The 26,200-nt window shown below is 38.9% G+C and overlaps 1 protein-coding gene across 1 annotated transcript in view; it reads right to left on the bottom strand.

Moving 5' to 3' along the window:
- LOC126827267 (G-protein coupled receptor dmsr-1) overlaps positions 1–9,031 on the bottom strand; it is a 77,391-nt gene extending 68,360 nt beyond the window's left edge. Inside the window, exon 1 of the mRNA XM_050556545.2 lies at positions 8,838–9,031. The gene's annotated coding sequence lies outside the window, so the exon portion shown is untranslated. The remainder of the gene's footprint in view (positions 1–8,837) is intronic.
- Positions 9,032–26,200: the final 17,169 nt, after the last annotated feature.

Genomic DNA, 26,200 nt, shown 5'->3' with positions numbered 1-26,200 from the left:
ATCTAGGGTATTATCGCGGTGTTGACGGTGTAGGGTAGTATTTAATGCTAATTGGTGTTTAACGTCTTCTACCATCTAGGGTAACATCGCGGTGTAGGGTAGTATTTAATGCCAGTTCTACCATCAAGGGTAACATCGCGGTGTGGGGTAGTATTTAATACTAGGATGATATTGGGGTGTAAGATTTTTAACACTGGTATTAAACCACTCGTTTTTCAAAAATTTGACACCGTTGCCTAATTTCATATTTTGTGATCATGTTGATGATTTTCTGAAAACATTTTATGTTGAAACTGTTTTAGCTCATTTGTGTCTGTTTATAAGATTTTTAAATGGACGCCAAACTCAATAGTGGATATATTATACATTTATTGACAACACTGATCTAAAATCAAAAGTGGATATATTTTACATTTATTGACAACACAGGGCCCTGTTTCACGAAATTTTAACTAAAGATGAAATCCAAATTTTAGTAGATACTTCAAGTTTGATTGGCTAAAATCAATCTAATATTATCCAATCAAATTACTAAAATCTGGATTTTATCTAAGTTAAAATTTCGTGAAACAGGCCCCTGGTCCACAATAAAGACAACATGGCGTGCTGTAGATTACTCAGTATAAACAATCGGTAGTCAGGGTCATAAACGTTTCAATTTTTCTGATTTACTGACGAAAACAACCGTTTAAAGGAAGGAAAACACCGACAGCTTCGGGATATTCATTTCCTATTGATGTTGGAACCTGGTAAATTATGGCCGCTAAATGACCGAGGGTGATGAACTTCAGATCCGCAGTTGTCGTTTTTCTTTGACATTTAATAAATACATACACACAGAAAACAATAATTGTACACACTTCAGAACTATGATCAAATCGAAGACAATATACGACATCTTTTTAATCAGACATAACTTTGACCAGTCTGGAGGCAATATTCCAATAAACAAAGATTTTTAAATCTGTCAACTCAAAGAAGTCAAAGTATTGACGCATGCGTGTTGAGCGTGTTACCTGTCAACGGAAATGAAATGAAATGGGTTTTAATGTCGTACTTTCCTCGTCCAACCGGGGTAATGAAATGAAATGGGGTTTAACGTCCTGCTTCGACAGGACACGGTGAAAACCTACGAGGTTGGACAGATGAGAGAGAGAGGGGGGGGAGGGGGGTAACGTCCACTCGACACAAACTAGGTCATTTCGGGACTAACACATGCTTCAATTTTATTTTAATAAATCGCTTGGGCGTAGGGGCCTTTAGCAGTGTGAGGAAACCTGAGGACACGGAGAAAACCCACGCGGTTGGACAGGCGACCCTACTACTTGGTACGTACAACCGGGGAATGGAAACCCCGCCAGTTGACTCTATGATAGAGTGCACACGTGCTAACCATTTGGCCTAATAGACTTGACTAGGTCCGGCATTCTCTATTGGTCATTGTGGTCTCCTGTTTTCCGTAATTTTGGGTTTAGAATGGGTTAAATGTGCTGATCCCAAAGACGTGAGTAAATCTCTGGCTCGGTAATGCCCCCGTTAGACCGGGGTGGCGTCCTTACTGCGCTGCTGCGACCGTACGGCAACCAGAAAATGTACAAGATCCCCGGCAAACGTGAACACAACATAAGAAAATGTCCCAAAAAATTACAAATTTGAAAAAAGTCGCATTCTCATAGCTTTCCAGTTCAGATCGCAGAACCTTGGCGTTTTCGGGGCGGTTTGTCTTGTCAGAGGTACGGAATAGTGTCTAGTCTTTCGAATGAGACGAAAATCTAAGGCCCCGTGTGCTAGTTGGGGCACGTAAAAGGTACCATGACAGTTGGTATTCGATATATAAGTCTTAGCGTATATCCGATCTCCTTATTCCGTTTAGGACAGAAGAATAGAACGTTAAATCCAATACCACTTCTTTCTGGCGTGGTGTCCCCTTGTCAGTGGAGCAGGACGTGGGGGCCAACAAGGACAGTTGTCTAGTCATTCGGATTGGACAGAAAACCGAGGTCGCGTGTATCAATTGGCGTGCTTGTAAAAGATCCCTTGGCAGTTGGAATTAGATATAAGAGTTATATTCCATAATGGCGCTGTCCGGGCAAATTTTCTCTCATAGCACACTGTATGGCGTATGTCTGTCTTGAGTAGGCCAGTTGGAACAGAACAGTAGAACGTCAAGCCCCATTTCATTTCATTCCATTGCGATTTTATTTCATTTTAAAAAAAACAGATTGAAGTCCTTGATTGGCGTGACACTACTTCAACAGAAAATATAGTTCATCAAACAGATTCTAAATTTAGTAATTTATTGATATATTCGTATTTGATGTTTTACGAATAGACGACAACTGTCACAATGACTGACATTAAAATTATCCCCTGCCGAAAACGTCTTATTCTCATAGGCAGTGCTGTACTCACTTTCCGGTAATGGATTCCTAAGTTACACAAAACACGTTATAAATAGCGCTCGGTGCTTAGTAAAACCACTTTCTACGATATCTCTTGTCATTTTGTACAATTGTCAGGGGAGGGTTTCATGTAATACGGTGATACTCGTGTCAATCAAATTTGTATTTACGAAACTAATCGGAGAAAGGGGAGAGAAAATGTTAAGAGCTAGTCAGGGTAATATAGGTCTTCTATGGCCATCGTTATATTCACCACCGGAAGCCTGGCAAGATCAGAGATGAGGCTTGACGATCGCTCTCCAACTATTTCTGTGCGCCATCTCCGTGATTTGAGTGGGAATAGAAATCACGGTAAATTTGTAACTTCTTGCTACTTGACATAATGAAAAGTTTAACTTGTCAAAAACTTCCATCATTTTGAGACTAACATATCCATTTCTGTGTTTCCATGGCAACATGTTTCTATGACAATGTGTACACGGGCGAATCTCGAACTATCCCAATTACAAGGCACCACTTTACTTTCCATCCCCCGAGGCATGCGCACTGCAGTGTGCTAATAGGGAAATTTTGCCCTGACAGCGGAACAAGGGGTTGGGTGGGCGAATGGTTAGCACGTGCGCGCTGTATCTTAAGGTCTGTTATATGAATCAACTGGCGTGGTTTCGATTCCCTGGTTGTACGTGACAAGGAGTAGGGTCGCCTGTCCAACCTCATCGGTTTTGTCCGGGTTCTCCGGTTTCCTCCCACTACTAAAGACCCCTACGCGCAAGCGAATTATTGAAATAAAATTGAACCGTATGTTAGTCCCGAAATGACCCTTGTACATCATGTTGAGTTGATGTAAAAATATACAGAATACGTGGTGTATTCAACCTAATCCAGTTAATATTACAATTTTATTTCTGCACCACGAAGCGCGACACTCTAGACATTTAGGCCATCCCAACCCCTGGGGCGATCTTCTACCAGGAAGTGTTTATATATATATATATATAAAAAACCAAGACAATCATATTCTATACCTAAACTATGTACTCATAACCATTCCCACAATTCACCGCACAATACACGCTAGTATATCAATATACACAATTTGATTAGTCTAAATGCCCACGTGATGTGACCACAATCATTCCCGTATACGTGTTCCCATAAGTCACCACAATATACAGGCTTGCATATCAATATAGACAATTTGATTTGTCTAAATGTTCACGTGATATGACCTACGTCATGTAGTATTGTAGGTACAATAACGAAATGAAATGAAACGGGGTTTAACGTCCTATTGTTCTGTTCCGAATGGGCTAATGAAGACGGGCATACGCCATTCAGTGTGCTATGAGGAAAATTTTGCCCGGGCAGCGGCACTATGGCCTAGTCTTGTATCGAATTACATTTGCCGAGGGATCTTTTACGTACACTCTAATGTATACACGGGACCTCGTTTTTTCTTTCCCTCCGAACGACTAGACAGCTGTCCTTGTCAGGCCCTCCGTCGTGCAGCACTGAAAAGGGGAAACCTCGTTGAAAAGTCCCGATGAACGTTCTCGGAATTCACAATAACAGTGGGGTGGGAGGGGGTTAGCACGTGTACGCTGCATTATACGGTCTGTCATTGAGTCAAATGGCGGGGTTTCGATTCCCCGGTTGTACGTGACAAGGAGCGGGGTTGCCTGTCCAACCTCGTGGGTTTTCTCCTGGTCCTCCGGTTTCCTCCCACTGCTAGAGACCCCCCACGCGCAAGCGAATTATTGAAATAAAATTGAACCGTGTGTTAGTCCCGAAATGTCCTAGTTTGTGTCGAGTGGACTTAAACCCTCTCTCCCTCTATATCTCTCTCAATACCAATATTTACGTTTAAAGATTACCTGATAATTACGATTGATGACGTATTGTAACTAATGACAATTGTTGAACTAGACTGAGTTAACTCTACCCTGGAGCATGTTGATTAAACAGAGTGCTCCGATAAAAATCTACCCTCAACCTAAATACCATGGTTACGAATAACCTAAAAAGTAAAACCAAGCGTAATTAACATCAGATTTTAATCAAATAGCCAACGGTATTGTTATAGATGTTTATAGATGTAACAGTCTTGTTATAGATGTAACAGTCGTGTTATAGATGTAACAGCCGTGTTATAGGTGTAACAGCCGTGTTATAGGTGTAACAGCCGTGTTATAGATGTAACAGTCGTGTTATACTGATGTAACAGTGCTGTAACATAGGTAACAGCTAGTTCTAACATTAACGAGACGCCTATAAAACTTTTCTTTAATCAATAGAATTTATTCGGTGCCGTGATTTCTCTGTCAAATTATGGTTCAAACTGACAGAGCTCAACCATTGACCAGATTTAACACACGACAGCTATCGTTATCTTACCATAGTCTGAACGAATCACAGAGAGAGAGACAGAAAGAGAGAGAGAGAGAGAGAGAGAGAGAGGGGGTGGTTTAACGCCTACTCTACACAAACTAGGTCATTTCGAGACTAACATATGGTTCAATTGTAGTTCAATAATTCGCCTTCGCGAAAATTCAAGAAGTTGGCCGACGACCCTACTCATTGTCACGTACAAGCGGGGAATCGAAACCACGCTACTAGATTTAATGACAGACCTTATGATCCAATACATACACGTTAAATCATTCTGTTTATGTCGTCTGTAGAGGATATTGAATATTGAGAATTTTTTTCAATAAATCAAATCTCCGGCTAGAATAAAAAAATAGTTTCCTTTAAAAGTAGGCAGTTGTAATTATAGTTTAGTAATACAATCCCTGACCAGAGAATTACCAGAAACTTACACTAGAGAATTACACTAGCTCCAAACTTTTAGTTTTACACTAGCTCCCAACTTTCTGTTTTACACTAGCTCCCATCTTTCAGTTTTACACTAGCTCCCAACTTTCAGTTTTACACTAGTTCGCAGCTTTCAGTTTTACACTAGCTCCCAACTTTCAGTTTTACACTAGCTCCCAACTTTCAGTTTACAATAGCTCCCAACTTATAAATATGAATACAGCCATTATGACCAAAAACCACTTTAAAAAATTTAAAATGACCGTCGAAGGTTATTGGAAGGTTTTATATCCAGACTGTACCAAGACATAGCTGCACTGAGGGAATACTGTACCAAGAGAGCTGCACTCAGAGAACACCTTACCAAGACAGCTGCACTCAGAGAACACTGTACCAAGACAGCTGCACCGAGAAGCATGTACCAAGATAGCTGAGCTCAGAAAAAATTGCACCATTCTTAAAATTATACCAAGAGAAAAATTCACAGCGATATTTGCACTGAGAAAACTGCTTGGCGATATTTGCACCACAAAAAACTGCATAAATCAAAATGCAATGATGATCCGGAAGTTGTTAAATTTAAAATCAAAAGTAATTAAAATCAGATTGAAAGCAAATCGCATTTTAATTATACTAAAAAAAACGGCAAACATCTCAAGACAATAGTAACACTTATTTATTTTGACAAGTAAAGAAAAATCAGACCACATCACCCCGATTCTGGAAAATCTACATTGGCTCCCAGTTCAACAACGAATCAAGTTCAAAATATTACTGTTGACTTTCAAGGCGTTACATGATCCATCACCAAAATATATCACAGATCTGATTACCCCATATAAATCCACAAGAACCCTTAGATCAACAGATAATAAAATTCTGTATCAACCATCAGTAAATCTTGAAATAGCAAAAAGATCTTCCTCGTTCTCCGATCCTCTCTTTATGAAATTCGCTGCCTTACAACATTAGAACCATTGACTCCCTAGATGTATTTAAATCTCAGCTAAAGACGTTTCTGTTTAAAGAAGCATTTCCGTAGTTCAACAGAGAAAACTTGAAAAGCGCAATAGCAACTTTAGTTTTAGTATTATCGCGCTATATAAGTAGTGGGTTATTATTATTATTATTAACACATCCATTTTTATTTCTGCTTTTATCTCTTTACCTCGCCTTGAACACGGAACATTCCTACCCCGCCTTGTCCACGGAACATTCCTATCCCGCCTTGCCAACGAAACATTCCTACCCCGCCTTACCTATGGAACATTCCTACCCTGCCTTGCGCATGGGACATTCCTACCCTGCCTTGCCCACGGAACATTCCTATCCCATCTTGCCCACGGAACATTACAACCCCGCCTTGCCCACGGACCATTTCTCTACTTCGACTTGCCCCTAGAACATTCCTCGACCCCACCTTGCCCATGGAACATTCATCTACCTCAACGTGCCCATGGGCCATTCCTCTACCTCACCATGGTACGTAACATTCATCTTCCCCGCCTTGCCCACGGAACATTCTCTGTCTCGCCTTGCCCACGGAACATTCCTTTGTCTTGCTGTGAAACACAGCGGTCCTCCCGTGAACACATTGGTGCCCGAATAAACATTTGGAAATCGCAAGCGAATTATTGAAATAAAATTGAACCATGTGTTAGTCCCGAAATGGCCTAATTATCAACGCAACTCATAAAATTAAATAGAATCTGATTTGTAAACATAACCCGTTTTTCAATAAATCGACATCATTATAGACTATACGAATGAAAAAGAATTATTTAACATTACAAATGAATTACTTCAGTTCAATTTTTCAACACTACATCCCTCGATACGGATACGAAACCTAAGAATCCAATTATCGACAAAGCTCAAAAAATTAAACAGAATCTGATTTGTAAACATAACCCGTTTTTCAATAAATCGACATCATTATAGACTATACGAATGAAAAAGAATTATTTAACATTACAAATGAATTACTTCAGTTCAATTTTTTAACACTACATCCCTTGATACGGATATGAAACCTAAGAATCCAATTATCGACAAAGCTCAAAATATTAAACAGAATCTGATTTGTAAACATAACCCGTTTTTCAATAAATCGACATCATTATAGACTATACGAATGAAAAAGAATTATTTAACATTACAAATGAATTACTTCAGTTCAATTTTTCAACACTACATCCCTCGATACGGATACGAAACCTAAGAATCCAATTATCGACAAAGCTCAAAAAATTAAACAGAATCTGATTTGTAAACATAACCGGTTTTTCAATAAATTGACATCATTATAGACTATACGAATGATAAAGATTGTATTTAACATTAGAAACGAATTACTTCAGTTCAATTTTTTAAAACTAATAACTTGCTACTTGAAATAAAAATATTTAATATTACGTCCAAACAACTTCACCTCAAAATATTTGACATTGCGTACTGGGTTATATTCCTGGGCCCTGTTTCACGAAATTTTAACTAAAGATAATATCCAGATTTTAGTAGATACTTCAATCTTGATTGGCTAAGCACTAAAATCAATCTAATATTAATTATCCAATCAAATTAGTAAAATTTGGATTTTATCTTAGTTAAAATTTCGTGAAACAGGCCCCTGATTGTTTGTTTTTCAATTTTGAGTGAAGTCTGTATCACTACAGGCCTTGTCACTACAGGCCGGGGACTGTACCGCGCAGTGGACGCTTACGGCTAGCCCCCGGATCCATTCATTTAATTTGAATTGTTCGTTTGTTTGTGATTTCTGCGTATCGTGTACGTCTTGTCCGTAAATTTCTTTTTTGTACTTATGTGTGGTGCAAGTCCCCCTGCACTTACTAAAAGAATTGGAATTATTTAACGTCACGTACAAACTCCTTCAATCCAAGTTATTTAACATTACGAATTACTTCAGTTCAATATATATATTTAACATTACGAACTCCTTGAATTAAAATTATTTAACATTACGTATTCCTTCAAATTAACATTACGAACTAACTACTTGTAATGAAATTATGTAACTTTACGAATTACTTCAGTTTAATTAAATCAAAATTACGGACTAATTTCATTTAACATTACGGACTATTTTAATTTCAAACAATTCAACATTACGAACTACTTTCATTCAAATTATTCAACATTACGAACTACTTTCACTCAAATTATTAACAGTACGTACGAACTACTTTCACTCAAGTTATTAACAGTACGCACGAACTACTTTCATACAAATTATTTAACGTTACGAATTACTATAGTTCAAATTTTTTTTAACATTACGAACTCCTTGAATTCAAATTATTCAACATTTCGAACTACGTCAATTCAAAAAAAATATTAAAACGACGGAGTGACAGATATATTTTTTAGGATATAAAGTGATATAAGCTTCGACTTGTTTTCAGTTCCCATAATTATATGTTTTATCTTTCTGTAAATATTGATGGAATAAATGGTGTTGTATTAGTGTTCCAGTCAGCTTGTGAGCAATAATTGGAGATAACAGTATTCAAACTATTGTTTGTATTTTGTAGAAATATCGTCAAATAGAGGCATTGTGTGGAGGAAATACCGAAATATTCTGAATAATTCAACAAATCTTACCTGCAAAATACAATTAGATAATGGTTGTAATCTATTGTAGCATCATCCAGGTGAATCCTTCAGAGAAAGTGAGTTGTTTGTCTTAATCCTTACCTCAATGTGAACAGAAGGGCGGGCTTAGTAATATGTTATCCGTAGTCACGCCTACGAATTCTGCGAAATCTCAATATTAATTTATTTCTCGGGACAGGCAAATCGTCTCTTCAGGCACACGCGACTTGAACATTTGTCGATACTAAGTGGAAAGCTGCAGATGCTGTATTTGCTGTTGTTTTTGTCAAATAATAAATAATAACTTAGTTAATTATTGATTGCACTCCAACTTATTGGTTCAAACACGATGCATTAAACTAGTATCTATTATTAAAACCATTAACTAATTTAGAACTTTAGCAATTGATACATTACATCCAATAGTTGATGCTTTTTCAATCCGAACCATTTATCGGACGGTGCCTCAATATAACTTACAGTTTACCTGAAAGAACTTTTGACTGTTTAATACTTTTTTGAAGTGGCTAAAATTTCATGTCAACAAATCAAACACAGAAGAAATACAATCGAACACTAAAACGCCAAACCCACGACACCGAAACTCTTTCACTTTTTAAAGTTAAGTTATCTACGACGCGAGAATTCCCCACTTTTTAAAGTCAAGTTATCAACGACGCTAGAACTCCTTTACTCTTCACTTTTAAAAGTTAGGTAATCAACGACGCGAGAATTCCCTCACTTTTTAAAGTCCAGTTATCAACGACGCGAGAACTCTCTCACTTTTTAAAGTCCAGTTATCAACGACGCGAGAACTCCCTCACGCCTCACTTTTTAAAGTCAAGTTATCAACGACGCTAGAACACCCTTACTCTTTACTTTTAAAAGTCAGGTAATCTATATATAAGGAGACTAGTATGAGACGCGATCTGTTGTGGAACTGAAGGCGACAACAGACACAAGAACTGTAAATAAAAAGAATATGATAAACCGTATCGATCTGTACAAGTCGATCACACCAGTAACACGACGTGATAAGCTGTAATACTAAGATAATAACTACCAGCTTTACACAGTGCCTCGTATTATAGCATGCAATTTTTATCCTCTTCTATATATCGCATACATTCATACTCAGCATCGAACGTACTAAAAGCTTTCTCAAATCATGCATGTTTTTAGAGAAAGGAAATGAGAGAGTTGTTTGTGTGTTGTAAAAGGTAACTTATGCGCTGAGTTAGATGGGTAGTATAATATATAGTTACAGGCATTGTGTTGAGCGGGATAGGAAGGATGTACATTGGAGTCAGCCGGTGATTACTGTATTAAAGGATCGGATCAGTTTGTAAAACAGAGAGAGAGAGGGGGGGAATGGGGTTTAACGTCCACTCGACACAAACTAGGTCATTTCGGGACTAACACACGGTTTAATTTTATTTCAATAATTCGCTTGCGCGTAGGGGTCTTTAGCAGTGGGAAGAAACCAGAAAACACACGAGGTTGGACAGGTGATCCTACTCCTTGTCACGTACAACCGGGGACTAGAAACCACACCAGTTGACTCAATGACAGGCCTTTTGATACAGCGCGAGCGTGCTAATCATTCGGCCACCCAACCCCCCAGTTGGTGAAACAAGTATTAATTGGGGTTATAAGAGAGGGGTGGTGGGGAGGGGGGTACCGTCCGCTTGACACAAACTAGGTCGTTTCGGCGATAACATATGGTTCGATATTATTTTAAAAGCTCTCTTGGGCGTAGTGGTCTGTAACAGTGGGGGAGATCCGGAGGATCCAGAGTTAGGGGAGGGGAGGGGTAGTAGGGTAGGGATACTGTCCGCTCGACACGAACTAGGTCGTTTCGGCGATAACATATGGCTCAATATTATTTCAAAAACTTGCTTGCGCGTAGGGGTCTTTAGCAGTTGGAGGAAACCAGAGGACCCAGAGAAAACCCACGAGGTTGGACAGGCGACTTACTCCGTGTCACGTACGGGAAGAAGGGAATCGAAATCACGCCAATTGACTCAATGACAGATCGTATGATCTAGTGCGCACGTGTTAAACCTATCGGCAACCCAACTCGAATTGTAAACCAATTCCGTACAAATCGTGGATTGTTCTAATAATGTAGGGGGGTAGATGGCTGAATGGTTAGCACGTGCGCGCTGTATCATAAGGTCTGTCATTGAGTCAACATGGAAAGAGTGTTGTCATACAGTCTTTACTGTTATCTAAACTTTAGTACACTGCGAGAGTTATCCCTATCCCTTGCTTCTTTAAGGTGAAATAGCAAAGCACGTGTTAAGCTATATCTGGAACAATAAGCCACCTTAAATACAATACTCTGTAATCGGTAGCCGAGCAGTAGGCGGCTTAGGCCTTCCAAATACAGCTATAAAATCAGATGCTTTTTGTTTGACATGGTTAATAAAATACCTTGATTCTTCACACAAAGCCGTTTGTAAAGATACAATGACATATTTTCTAAGTCACGATCTTAAAACATTTGATAAAGCATTACTGAGTTTGTCTCTTGCGGCCAAACTCAACATTTCTAAGCAAAATAAAAATGTGAAACAAATTGACATTCTACCCAAATACCGTATGCCATGGAAAAACGACTTTGGTCGATGCAGCACAAAATGCACAGTGTATACTTTCTTTTGGTCATAAGTATATTTTATGTGAAGCCTAATTTTGTGCCTGTACACACTATCATTGATATTATACACTCCGAGAGAGAGAGAGAGAGAGAGAGAGAGAGGAGGGAGATAGAGAGAGAGAGAAATGGGGTTTAACGTCCATTCGACACAAACTAGGTCATTTCGGGACTAACATATGGTTTAATTTTATTTCAATAATTCGCTTGCACATAGGGGTCTTTAGCAGTGAGAGGAACCCGGAGGACCCGGAGAAAACCCACGAGGTTGGACAGGCGACCCTACTTCTTGTCACGTACAACCGGGGATTTGTACACTCCGAATATCCTGATCATGATAAAGATATGATAAGTAAATTATATAATAATATATTATTATCTATACCACAAGATTGGGTAGATATTATTAATAATGAATGTCAGTCGGATTAAAATACAGATCTATATTTCGTTTCGCTGGCCTACACTACATGAAGATCTGACAATTTACAGAGGGAGTTCACGTCAGGGGTCAAACGAGCGGCTTTTGACCCTATGACGTAAGACATTGATTAATCAATCAGCGTTGACGTTTCTGGGAGTTTACCCACAGTTCCGCACAGAGAACGCCAAGAAGTCGCCGTAACAGACCGCTTCATTGGCTAATTCCTCGCATCAATAAGAACGCCTATTATATAACAACTCTTCCAGATCCTAGTGTAGTAAAACAAGTAAAACGAAATTTTGAACTATAAAAAACGAACCGAAATAGGATCTGTGTTTTAATCAGATTGACTGAATCTTATACCGGAAAGAACCCAGAGTATATAATTATTCACTATTAAGGGTCTTAAGGGTCTTAAGGGTCAAGTTGTACTACCCAAACAACTCACTACAAAATTCTTCGATCCCTGCTTTGGCCAAGAAAGTTCATCCAGATTTTCCGGCGTGGTGCCCCCTTGTCAGTGATGCAGAACGGTGGGCCTGACAAGGACAGCTGTCTAGTCGTTCGGATGGGACGAAAAACCGAGGTCCCGCGTACACATTGGCGTGCACGTAAAAGATCCCTTGACAGTTGGAATTCGATATAAGAGTAGGCCGTAGTGCCGCTGTCCGAACAAACTGTCCCTCATAGGACACTGTATGGCGTATGCCCGTCTTCATTAGCCCAGTTCGGAGCAGAACAGTAGGACGTTAAACCCCATTTCATTTCATTTCATTTCACAACAAAATTCTGTTATAACTTACTGTTAGATAATCATTTTATAGAACCCAAGTGTGTAACAATCTATGAAAATCCTAATCTTAATGTCCACTGGAAAAATGTCTTTCTGTGGTTTAAAGATCTTAAAATGGTCGAATTGGATTACAAAATAGCCCACAATATAGTATGGACAAAGTCCAAATTACTAGAATTGGTAAAACTGATGATGATGTGTGTCCTGTAAGTAAGGTGGAGACTGAAGATTTACAGCATTTGTTTATTGAATGTTTCGATTTACGTAATTTTAAGTCAAGATATAAAACACAAATTTATATGGAAAACAATCACTGGGTTTATTTCACACGGCGTTTCAATAAGTTGAACAAGACGAACTTATTGAAACGCAGTGTGAAATAAACCCAGTGATTGTTTTCCATATAAATTTATGTTTTATATCATATGTTCAGTTACTAAATGCCGTATATGGATTTCAAGTCCGTATCACGTACAGCCGGGGAATCGAATCGAAACCACGCCAGTTGATCCAATGACAGACCTTATGATACAACGCGCACGCGCTAGTCATTCGGCCATCCAACCCCCATGCCCCTACCACAGCTGCCTACAAACCTTGCTTTAAACTCATCTTTCAGACAGTTTGACAAAAGTCATCGAACAAGAAACCCAGTACCAAAAGGTAAATTATACTTTAAACAGAATGCGCTATGAACATTAATTATTAATAAGAATACGGCCATTTCAGGGCAAACGTTCTGTTAAATCTCTCTATTGGTATCATTAGTGAAAGCTATGAACCGGGAAATACATAAAACACTACACTTTAATGTTAATGTTTGACCCGACATTAAAAGCGAACAAGAGGGTTTAATAATAATAATAATAATAAGTTCCAGCATAGGAAAAGGTACGTTTTCCAAGTTAATATAGACTACTCAAATTGTTTGGTTGATGTAATCAGGAAATAAATTGGGATATGAAAATGATGACGGATTTCATAGAATGTCGGAGTATTCAGATGTCGGAAGTGACAAGAGTCTACTGCACTTAAAAAAACATTTTTTGGAGACAAGTAAAACGAAATTTTGAACTATAAAAAAACGAAACGAAATAGAATCTGTGTTTTAATCAGATTGGAAAAAAAACCTTAAAAGAACACGGTGTTAAAATTGAAGGTGGTGAGAAAGTGGACGGGTCATCTTCTTCCGTCTCCATAATAAAATCTAGCTGAAACAGGAAGTCCAGCTGATTGATGTTCGGTGTCAAGGGAAAAACCAATCCGCTTTGTCATCCATCGCAAATTTATAACTAGTAATTAAACCAAGGCGGTGGATTAATTGATTAATTATCAAAAATCATCTTTAAAAAAAACCCCACTAATTAACTGCCTAACGAAATTCTAGAAATAATAATTAAACCAAAGCGGCGACTTAATTAATTATAGATAACACTTTTTCAATTGATATTTTTAATGATTATCAAACATCATCTTTAAAAAAAACAACTAATTAACTGCCTAATATGGTGGCTGTTAGCGGCCATTCAAATGAATCTAAATCGTCGCCTTGTGAAGAAGGCGACAAGTCGACAAGTCGACAAAATCAACCCGCCAACACGACAAAATAACCCGACGATCGTCGCCTTTATTTCGTCGACTTGTCGGGTCAATTCTGTCGACTTGTCGACTTGTCGCCTTCGACTTATTCACAACCCGACAAGTCAAACTCGAGCTTGCGCATTTGCTGATTGGATAACTTGCATGCGCACAGATTAACTTCCGAGGCGACAAGTCGCCGCACGACAAGTCGAAATAATTGTATTTTGTCGACTTGTCGGGTTGTGAATAAGACGAAGGCGACAAGTCGACAGAATCAACCCGCCGACACGTCGACAGAATCAACCCGCCGACACGACAAAATAACCCGAAGATCGTCGCCTTCATTTCGTCGACTTGTCGGGTTGTGAATAAGTTGACGCGACAAGTCGACAAGTCGACAGAATTGACCCGGCAAGTCGACGAAATGAAGGCGACGATCGTCGGGTTATTTTGTCGTGTTGGCGGGTTGATTTCGTCGACTTGTCGCCTTCTTCATAAGACCACCTAAAGATAAATTTTAAATGTTCCAATTATTAATTAGAACAGGTTTCGCTTTAGTTTTTGCATTTTACGCTGACATTTGTTACTTTAAATCTTCCTAGTGCTAAAACGGAAAATGTGACCCTTTGACCTCTGGGGTCACAAAGAACAAAAGAGAATTTAGCAAGTTTACATTTTTATTGAAAGTGTGATTACTTTCGATCATTTTCAGCTTATTTTCATGACACAGGAATGACCGCGCATTCATTTTCAGTGCAAATGAACCCATTTGACCTCTGACCCCGAATATCTCGAAAACGCCCCAACGGCGGACTGATTACCACTCGGCATCGTATTCTACGCAAAATTTTACTCTAGAAAAGTTGGGTCTGGTTTTGTGCCCATTTGATGGACACCCCCCCCCCCGCGCTAAGCCTCCAGACTATTAATTATTATCTTCGTTGCATATTCTGTATATATTTGTCTACTATTTACATATTTGTATCATTTGTTTAATAAAGACGAGAGTATCCTCGTCGAAACATCGCTTAGTATTAAACTCAGTAATTGTGTATCCATAAAATTGTACATTGTGTTAATATATATATAATTACTAAATGCCAATCAAAGATGATACCTAAAACCGATCGCCACATCCGGCGTATAACCCATGCACCGTTTCTTATTATATATCTTAGTAGCCTTGTGACCGTCGAAAATTTGTCTCTGGTTGTCTTTGCTCCCCCTTCACATTGTGTATTTACTTCTTACTGCTTTCCGGGAATAACAATGCAACAGTTCGTTTTTACAATTCATATATCATAGCTGGATACATAGATACAAGCATAGTAGATTACAGTAAAGCCATTCTCTCAAACCCCATCCAGCTAGACTCGCTGCTGATAGAAATTGCTACATCTTTTCTTTCTAGAAACCAGCTGCTGTCTGACGAATGCCAAAAGAAACGATGGTCTTGTAGCTTTGGGTTATGGAAGTTCAATTATCTAATTGGTCAAATATGACGTAATTAATTATCGTGATTGGATGGTATGCCAAATGATGCAATAGGTAAATTTCCAATCACGTGTTGGAAATGATATTCTCATTCCCACGGAACCAGCTAATGTTTACCAAATTATACCCGTTTTTATAAAACAATCTGTCACTTATTCACTCATTTTGATTTAAGAACATATTCGACAATATGACTTCTATACAATGTGTTGGGAGCCACGGTGGCTAGGTGGGTAAGGCGCTGGCTCGGTAACCTGGAGGTCGGGTGTTCGATCCCTGCATTGGCCGAGAAAGTTCATCCCGATTTTCCAACGTGGTTTCCCCTTGTCAGTGATGCAGGACGGAGGGCCTGACAAGGACAGCTTCGGATGAGACGAAAAACCGAGGTCCCGTGTAAACATTGGAATGCATGTAAAAGATCCCTTGACAGTTGGAATTCGATATAAGAGTAGGCCGTAGCGCCGCTGTCCGAACAAAATTTCCCTCACAGGACACTGTATGGCGAATGCCCGTCTTCATTAGCCCAGTATAGGAGCAGAACAGTAGGACGTTAAACCCCATTTCATTTCATTTCATTTATACAATGTGTTAACTAAATTACGTATTAAAGATATAATATAATGCTATCGTTATTTTAAAGGGCAAAACTTCTACAGTAGTCTTACATTATACCCCTCCCTGGTGACTTGGGAATAATCGAGGATCTTGAGTCCGTCACTATATGCGCTGTATGTATCATAAGTTCTGTCATTGACTCAACTGGCGTGGTTTCGATTCGCCGGTGGTACGTGACAAGGAGTAGGGTCGCCTGTCCAAACTCGTGGGTTTTCTCCGGGTCCTCCGGTTTCCTCCCACTGCTAAAGAACCCTCTCACAGGCGAATTATTGAAATAGAATTGAACCATATGTTAGTCCTACAATGACCTAGTTTGTGTCGAGTGGACGTTAAACCACATTTCTCACTCATCCTGTCACGGAAACTTTCTCATTATATCGGTATTAGACCGACTTATTCATGGAAACGTTCTCATTATATGGGCATTAGACCGACTTATTCGCTGGAACACGGAAACAAACCTAGAACTTTCTAAAATATAGAATCATAAAATATAAAATCGAATCGAAATGAAATGAGATTGGGTTTAACGTCCTACTGTTCTGCTACGAACTGGGCTAATGAAGATGGGCATGCGTCATACAGGGAGCTATGAGGGAAATTTTGCCCGGACAGCGGCACGGCGGCCTACTCTTACATCGAATTCCATCTGCCAAGGCATCTTTTACGTGCACGGCAATGTGTACATGGGACCTCGGTTATTCGTCCCATCCGAAGGACTAGACAGCTGTCCTTGTCAGGCCCTCCGTCCCGCATCACTGACGAAGGGAAACCACGTCGGAAAATCCCGATGGACTTTCTCGGCCAATGCAGGGATCGAACACGCGACCTCCAGGCTAGCGAGCCAGCGTCTTACCCACTTAGCCACCGTGGCTCCCAAACAGGCCTACAACGTTTGTGATAGAATCAGAAAATACAAAACAAATCTCTTGTCAAAAGCAATAACAATAAAATAAATTATATATAAAATTCTTACGCCAGCAGATTTCGTCAAGGTCACGAGTTGTAAACAGGACTAGCGCAAATCCTAACTCTAGCCCTAACACTAGCCCTTTACTGTAGGCCTTGCCCTAGCCTTAACTCTAACCACCAATCTCGTCAACAATCACGTGCCCTAATCCTATTTACAAATCGAGACCTCGGCGAAATCTGCAGGTGGTTTTAATATTTAGACCTGACCCTGAAAATGAATACAAAAAAGACTTAAAAAAAATGAAAGATACATTATGGGAGATTAGATAAAGAGCTGGCAGTTCTCATTATAACAGGTAAAACTAGTTAATGTAAAGGGAATTTGCTGAAAATTTCAGCCAAATTGATCCACTCTGAACCGATAATTTTTTTTTGGATTTAATCATCGATGAGCGTTGAGCATCAGATCGAGTTGCAGCCCAGTAAATATCGTAAAGCTATCGTTGACATCTAGAGTTGATTATGGTCTGGATATGTTAATTAATGTCTAATTAATAATTTAGATAACATTTTAGGCCTAATGAAAGACCTGCAATAGGCAGATTTAGCTCTTGCATAATGTATGTTTAATCCAAAATGACCCTGGAAATGAATACAAGAAAGACGCAATAGAAATGAATCTAAACTTAGATTAGACGTATGGATTATTAAGCAGATTATTGGGACTAAAAGTGAAACACGTGCTGGGATGTTAATAATAATATCTAATTAACGTCGTACTAAGACATTAAGGTCATATGATATTGTGTAACACCATGTAGGTCTACTGTCTGGTGACAATGAAACGTTATTGTTGTTTATTATAAGAGGGGGGGGGGTCGATTCCCCGATTGCACGTGTGAAGGGGTTGGATCGCCTGTCCAACCTCGTGCGTTCTCACCGGGTCCTCCGGTTTCCCCCCCCCCCACACACACACTGCTAAAGTCCCCTACGCGCAAAGTATTGAAATAAAAATGAACCATGTGTTAGTCCCGTAATGGAATAGTTTGTGTCGAGTGGATGTTAAACCCCATTTCTCTCTCTCTCTGTTTATTACAAATTTAACGTTCAATACATGATACTATGGACAGGTGATTTAAATATGAAGGGTTTAACATCCTACTTTCCTGCACCGAATTTAATCGTATATTTACGCCAACACTATCTCACAGCTCGAATAATAATCTCCAACTTGTAATGATTAACTCGTGATGAAAAAATATATAAATGGGTTGAAAAAAACTCACGTAGGCTCTTATCCCGCTTGTGGACATTTCTTTCTATGGTAAACCAGATCAAATATGTTATTTGACGTCATCACTTACTCCGTAACATTCCTATATATTTAAAGGGAAATACCAACGATTTTCAACACGGTTTTCATAAATTGAGATATATAGTTAGAACTAATTTCCCCGGTAACACAAGCAAAAACGTTTTTTGTAATCAAGAAATTGGTTCATTGGATCAACATGATCGCTGGTCTATATTAGTAGTAAGTGCAGGGGGACTGCACCACACATAGTTTACACACACCAAAAAAAAAAAAATGTTATGGACACTCCACCCACATATTCTCGATTATCAAGTAACAAGCTCAATGACTATGGTAGCCTCGCTTGGCAGGCTTTTCATCACCAGTTTCCGGTAGTGATATCAGCGACTAACGGTAAACGTTCAGATTTGTCCGCCATTTATTGATTTAATTTTAAATGGACGACTGTTTAAATCCAAATTTAATCCAAGCCATCCGTGAATCTACAGAGTTGATTTTGAACTTATTGTGTAAATAAAGGTCTAATTATTAATTTATATAATATCTGTAGTCTAAATAAAGACTTGCAATAGGCAGATTTAGTTCTTGCATAATGTATGTTTAAGAAGCTCTTTCAGAGAACCAACAACAAAGAAACGAACAACAGAAATGAAGAAGAAATCAACAACCAGACAAGAAGATCAAATGGAAGGAAGAATGGACCAGGCCCTACACTCACCAACAAGTAAGAATTGCACCGGATAAAACGACCAGACCGACACAAATGACTATCCATGTATTGTTCAAGAGTGGTTGGATGGCCGAATGGGTAGCACGTGCACGCTGTATCATAAGGTCTGTGATTTCGATTCCCCGGTTACACGTGACAAAGAGTAGGGTCGCCTGTCCAACCTCGTGAGTTTTCTCCGGGTCCTCCGGTTTCCCCCACTGGTTAAAAACCCTTACGCGTAAACGAATTATTGAAATAAAATTGAACCATGTGTAAGTCCCGAAATGACCTAGTTTGTATCGAGTAGATGTTAAACCCCATTTCTCTCTCTCTCCCTTTAGCCCCATTCACTGCACGGGTTATATGAGTATTCTCATATTTAGCCTACTGGGGCCTGACAAGGACAGCTGTCTAGTTATTCGTATGAGACGATAAACGAGGTCCCGTGTATACATTGGCGTGCACGTAAAAGATCCATTGACAGTTGGAATTCGATATAAAAGTAGGCCATAGTGCCACTGTATGGCATATGCAGGAATAGGAACCTGACAAGGACAGCTGTCTAGTCGTTCGGATGGGACGAAAACCGAGGACCCATGTATACATTGGCGTGCACGTAAGAGATCCCTTGGTAGTTGGAAATAGTGCCGCTGCCCGGACAAAATTTCTCAAATAGCACACTGTATGGCGCATGTCCGTGTTTATTAGCCAAGTCGGAGCAGAACAATAGGACGTTAAACGCCAATTTATTTCATTTCATATTTACTGTCATACAGGAAGACGTAGTCTGTTGTTTTTTTTCTATAATAGATACGCATAAAGGCATTATTACGTGTTTAAATATAGCCGTTATCAGTGACATCCTGGTACTAATTCTACTCAGATAAAAGTAGAAGATCCATATTATGTTATTCAATAGACATTATTGAAAATACAGAAATAACCTCTGTTATTGTATAGCAGCTATATCTGTACTCCGTCCAAATCCATATAATGAACAGAGATACATCAAAGATATATTATCTAAAAGCTAAATCGGTCTATTGCAGTTGTTTATTTCGGCTTAAAATGTTATTTAAACTATTTTTAAGACATTTAAGCCATATTAAACTCTCTAGGGCATCGGATGGCATAGATTTGAATGGATTAGAATGCCCGAGAGATATAACAAAATAATAATGGATATTCGAGACTTAGTCTGAAATGAAATGAAATGGGGTTTAACGTCCTGCTGTTCTGCTCCTATACTGGGCTAATGAAGACGGACATGCGCCATACAGTGTGCTATGAGGGAAATTTTGCCCGGGCAGCGGCACTATCGCCTACTCTTATATCGAATTCCAACTGCCACGGGATATTTTACGTGCATTCCAATGTATACACGGGACCTCGGCTTTTCGTGTCATCCGAAGGACTTGACAGCTGTCCTTATCAGGCTCTCCGTTCTGCACCACTGACAAGGGGAAACCACGTCGGAAAATCCAGATGAAGAGACTTAGTCTCGTTTTTCCTTTACCTTTGCTACGATAATAAACAAGCTACGCTACATCTTCAATCATTCATAACTTTACTCAGAATTCATTAATTTGAATTAAATTTTCAATTATTTATCTTGAATTATCTATTTTTGAGCTGTTATTGGGGATGCTCGATAGTCAGTCCCTGACGTCCAGAATTGACAGAATTGCAACAAAGTGATACGGAATTCAGTCCTGTCTCAGTTCTGCCAGTCCCGACAGCTGAGGTGGTGTGAGTAGAATCGTGACGTATTTTAAATAACAAATATGTTTCAACTGCCATGATTGGTTGAGATATTTTTTTTTCTGCAATCGGTACATGCGTTGTAGTCCGAAATTCTCCTTTTCACTCGATTGACCCAATTTTTGGAATTGAGAGAATTTAATTCCGGAACGTTCAATCGAGTATTCCCTATACGTCTAGATATTAAATCCAGATATTCGTCATTGTTTTCAGCCATGTAACCGTCTTTACCATCAATCACGTGATAGTGTGACTTAATTTGGTATGTTCCATAAACTGGTCTCAACGGATGAACCATCGCACCTGCTCATTGTTAGCCATTAACCGCTGCTATACATGAATATAAATGACCAATAACTATATGTGGCGTGGATTCACAACATCTAGTATTTACGACAATAACTGTCGACTCTAGTTTAATTGATCTCATAGAACGACGATAAAATAAATTATATCCCTCAACAAAACACCACTTCCCCCCCCCACACAATTATAACATCCAATCTGTTGTATGTTCTTTTTTCGAATAATTATGGATTCTTCCAAGGTAACAGAGGATTCGGGGGTTGGAGATGGCTGAGTGGTTAGCGTGCGCGCGCGCTGTATCATAAAGTCTGTCATTGAGTCGACTGGCGTGGTTTCGAATCCCCGGTTGTACGTGACAAGGAGTAGGGTCGTCTGTCCAACCTCGTGGGTTTTCTCGCGGTCCTCCGGTTTCCTCCCACTGCTAAAGACCCCTACGCGCAAGCGAATTATGTAAATAAAATTAAACCATATGTAAGTCCCGAAATGACCTAGTTTGTGTCGAGTGGACGTTAAACCCCATTTCTCTCTCTCGCTCTCTACAGAGGATTCATCTGTTTGCCAAACAAAAACATTGTCAGTGATCAGCGTAAAGGGAATAACATATGGTTTAATTTTATTTCAATAATTCGCTTGCGCGTAACGGGTCTTTAGCAGTAAGAGGAAACAAGAACACTCGGAGAAAACCGACGAGGTTGGACAGGCAACCTTACTCCTTGTCACGTACAACTGGGGATTCGAAACCACGCCAGTTGATTCAATGACAGACCTAAGGATACAACGCGCACACGCTAACCATCCCCCCACCCCCTATTTGGTGGACGTATATCTGGATGAAAAAGTATTTCCTTTTTAGTGAAAATGGGTACATAAAAAACTCAATCTGATTAAAATACAGATGTATATTTCGTTTGTTTTGTTTTTTTTTGTTTTGTTTTATACTTTCGATGGCCTACACTACACGAAGATCTGACAGTTGTATCGGGAGGTCGCGCCAGACGTCAGACATTGATTAATCAATCATCGTTTGCGTTCCTATGGGTTTACCCACAGTTCCGTGCAGAGCACGCCAAGGCCGTTTCATTGGCTAATTCCTCACATCAACTAGAACGCCTGTTATATAACAACTCGTACAGACCCTAATGTTGTGAAGACAAGTAAAACGAAATATTGAACTATAAGAAAACGAAACGAAATAGGATCTGTGTTTTAATCAGATTGTAAAATAGTACTCAGAGGTGTAAATGCGTAAAAGGCATCAGTTTTGCCGAGTCCAGTTTGTGTTACTACGCCTTATGTAAACAATGTAGGCTTATCGTCGGTATTATGATGTGACAATGTAGTAATACTATGACCTTGACTAATAATTGTTTAAAGATTCATAGACAAGCCAAACAGCACGTGAAACAACGGAAATCTGCGATATTATGATACATGAATTGAACTATAGGTTAATAAACATATGTCATCTTTATGGTCAGGAATACAGTGTGACTGTTAACCAAATTTAGTAATACGTCTCCAAGAGTGAAAGGTATGGAGTCGCACTGATCCGAAGTGAATATTCGCTAGGCCGCGACAATCACTGATAAGGATGACATCGATGCGACTTTTTTCCTTCGACAAATTCAATTCTAAAACATTTTTTTATGTATTAGAAAAATAAATAAAGACGTTTGAAGTATTTGTAGGTAAAAATTATTTCCTATTTTAGTGTAAATGGGTATTAAAATGAGTAAAAGGTGTCATTCTGCTCGAATCAGTAACGTCTTATGTAAACAATGCACGCGCCATTGAGTCAATGATTGACGCCGCGTGATATGACGTCATGTGTTGAAGGCAGTCATCTTTTACAGAGATATTAGAAGACTGTGAAACAGATTGGTATATGGTGTATGTCTATTCCATATTTGGAATCTGGGACTGTGGTCAGTTTATGACGTAAACCAATTTTAAAGTGAGGGCACTATACAAGAGAGTGGGGGGGAATAGTCTGCGATATCACTTCTGTGGAAGCACACGTTTAAGCTCGGTTCATACTACATATCCGTATCAACGTATCCGTATCCGTATCCGCACCCGCACCCGCATCAAATAGAAAACGTGAAAACGTCCGGCTTTCAAGGCTGAATTGTCTGTCAGAGATTGAATTTCTATTTGGGGAGATGATGTAATAAGGGGAAAGTACTCACTGATTGGCTAAAGCTCGGCTCACTAGCCGAAACCCGGACGCATTTTACAAAAATACGCTCTGGGAGCAATCAATCCGGCTTAACGGACGCAGTTGTTTTTGTGCGCAATACGTGCCGGATTCTATTTGAACCCTTTCTCTAAAAATGACTAAAGTATACCAGTACGTATTCACGCACGTATTTACAGATACGGATACGGATGTAGTATGAACGGACCTTAACGCACCAGGTAGTGGCAGTAGCATTGGGCAGAACTCACAACGCCTGTCATATCAGCCATTTACTTATTTGAGAACGAGGACGATTTGTGACTAACGCTACGAGTTTTTTGTACAATAAAAGATAGAACTTGAACTGTAGTTATATAGTTTTAGTCACGAAAGTGAAGGCAGCGTGAAGATTAAAGATCCAGTAGTACAACATACATGTGGAAATTTATTTAACGTGACGTAAAAGTCAGTCATGGTGTTGATAGAGAGAGAGAGAGAGGGTGTGGAGTTTACCGTCCACTCGACACCAACTAGGTCATTTCGGGACTAACATATGGTTCAATTTTATTTCCATAATTCGCTTGCGCGTAGGGGTCTTTAGCAGTTGGAGGAAACCGGAGGACCCGGAGAAAACCCACAAGGTTGGAGGTGTTGATAGAAGGCTTTCCCATTACATCTGTGAAATAGACTTGGCTCACATATTGAGAGCGTTATCTATATTCTTTAGACCACAAGGTATGTCATTGAATAAAGTGACGTGGTTTCCATTCCCAGCTTGTACGTATCTAACCCCGTGGATTTTATCCAGGTCCTCAATAAAATTGAAATTGAACCATATGTTATTCCCGAAATGAGGCGGGGGTGGATGGCCGAATGGTGAGCGCTTGCGCGTTATATTATAAGGTATGTCATGGAGTCAACTGGCGTGGTTTCGATTCCCCGGTTGTACGTGACAAGGAGTTGTTAGTTGTATTTTACGTCCGCTTCCACCGAGGTGATATCGCAGACAAGGAGTGGGGTTGCTATCCTAGTGTAGTAAAGACAAGTAAACGAAATTTTGAATTATAAAAAAAAAACGAAACGAAATAGGATCTGTGTTTGAATCAGATTGCGGTATTTCGTCCCATCCGAACGACCAGTTGCTGCTCGTATTGATCATGTCTGCTTTGTTTGAATTTGTAAATGATCCTTTATTGGATCTTCAAGATGGTTGTAACATATATAGTTGCTAATCGATGATCATGTCAAGAACATATATCATTGATCTTCTAGGTCATATCCTTACTGCACTAATGGTGATAGATTCTAGGACAAGAATAATAACAACTTTAGGCTATTATTGTTCTATGTTATTTTATTTATCACGCTATATCTTTTGTATTATAATTTTCTATGAAGAACAGGATGTTAGAAGGCTATTATAGCTAATCTGATATTGGGAGGGGGTAAGTGGTTAACACGTGCGCGTGAAATCACAAGGTCTGTCATTGAGTTCTATTCCCCGATTATACATGACAATGAGTAGGATCGCCCGTCGGAGCTCGTAGGTTTTATCCAGGTCCTCTGCATTTCTTCTACTGCTAAAGATCCCTGAGCGCAAGCGATCACAGAAATATAATTGAACCATTTCTTAGTTCCGAAATAACCTAGTGTGTGTCGAGTGAACGTTAAACCCCGTTTCACTCTCCCTCAGGGGGTTGATGGCTGAATGGTTAGAGCGTGTTATAAGGTCTGTCGTTGAATCAATTGGCGTGGTATAGATTCCTCCGTGGTACGTGACTAGGAGTAGGGGCGTCTGTTCAACCGCGTGATTTTCTCCGGGTCCTCTGCTTCCCTCCGGCTGCTAAAGACCCTTAAGCGTATGCGAATCATTGAAATAAAATTGAACCATATGTTCGTCAGGAAATGACCTAGTTTGTCTCGAGTGGACGCTAAACCCCATTTATCTCTCTCTCTCTCTCTCTCTCTCTCTCTCCCTCTCTCTCTCTTCTTCTTCTTCTTATTATTATTATTATTATTATTTTTATTATATTATTATTATTATTATTATTATTTTTATTATATTATTATTATTATTATTATTATTATTATTATTTTTATTATTATTATTTTTATATTATTATTAGTAGTATTATATTATTATTATTATATTATTATTATTTTTATATTATTATTATTATATTATTATTATTATTTTTATATTATTATTATTTTATTGCTATTATAATTATTATTACAGTCGCAATAACTTGTTCCACGGGTTTACACCATGTTAAATATCGCCCCTGAACATATTGTAACAGATAACATACACTTATATTTCTGATTACCATATACCACCAGAGACAAAATGGAGTCCATACTAACATATGGTCATGTCTATACTTGACGATTAGCTTATAGATCATTTTCGTATGGTTAAATGCTCAAGTAGCATTCTATTGTTCTTCATGAAATATCAAATTAACAGGATTCTAATAAAATGTGATATTAACAAGATTCCAATAAAACACCAAATTAACACGATTCTAATAAAATATCAAATTAACAAGATTCTAATAAAATACTAAATTAACAATATTCTAATAAAATACTAAATTAACAAGATTCTAATAAAACATTAA

Source organism: Patella vulgata, chromosome 7 (genome assembly GCF_932274485.2).
Source record: "Patella vulgata chromosome 7, xgPatVulg1.2, whole genome shotgun sequence".
Taxonomy (NCBI): Eukaryota; Metazoa; Mollusca; class Gastropoda; family Patellidae; genus Patella; species Patella vulgata.
Note: the sequence above shows the minus strand (reverse complement) of the source record. Positions and strands in the feature narration are given on the sequence as shown.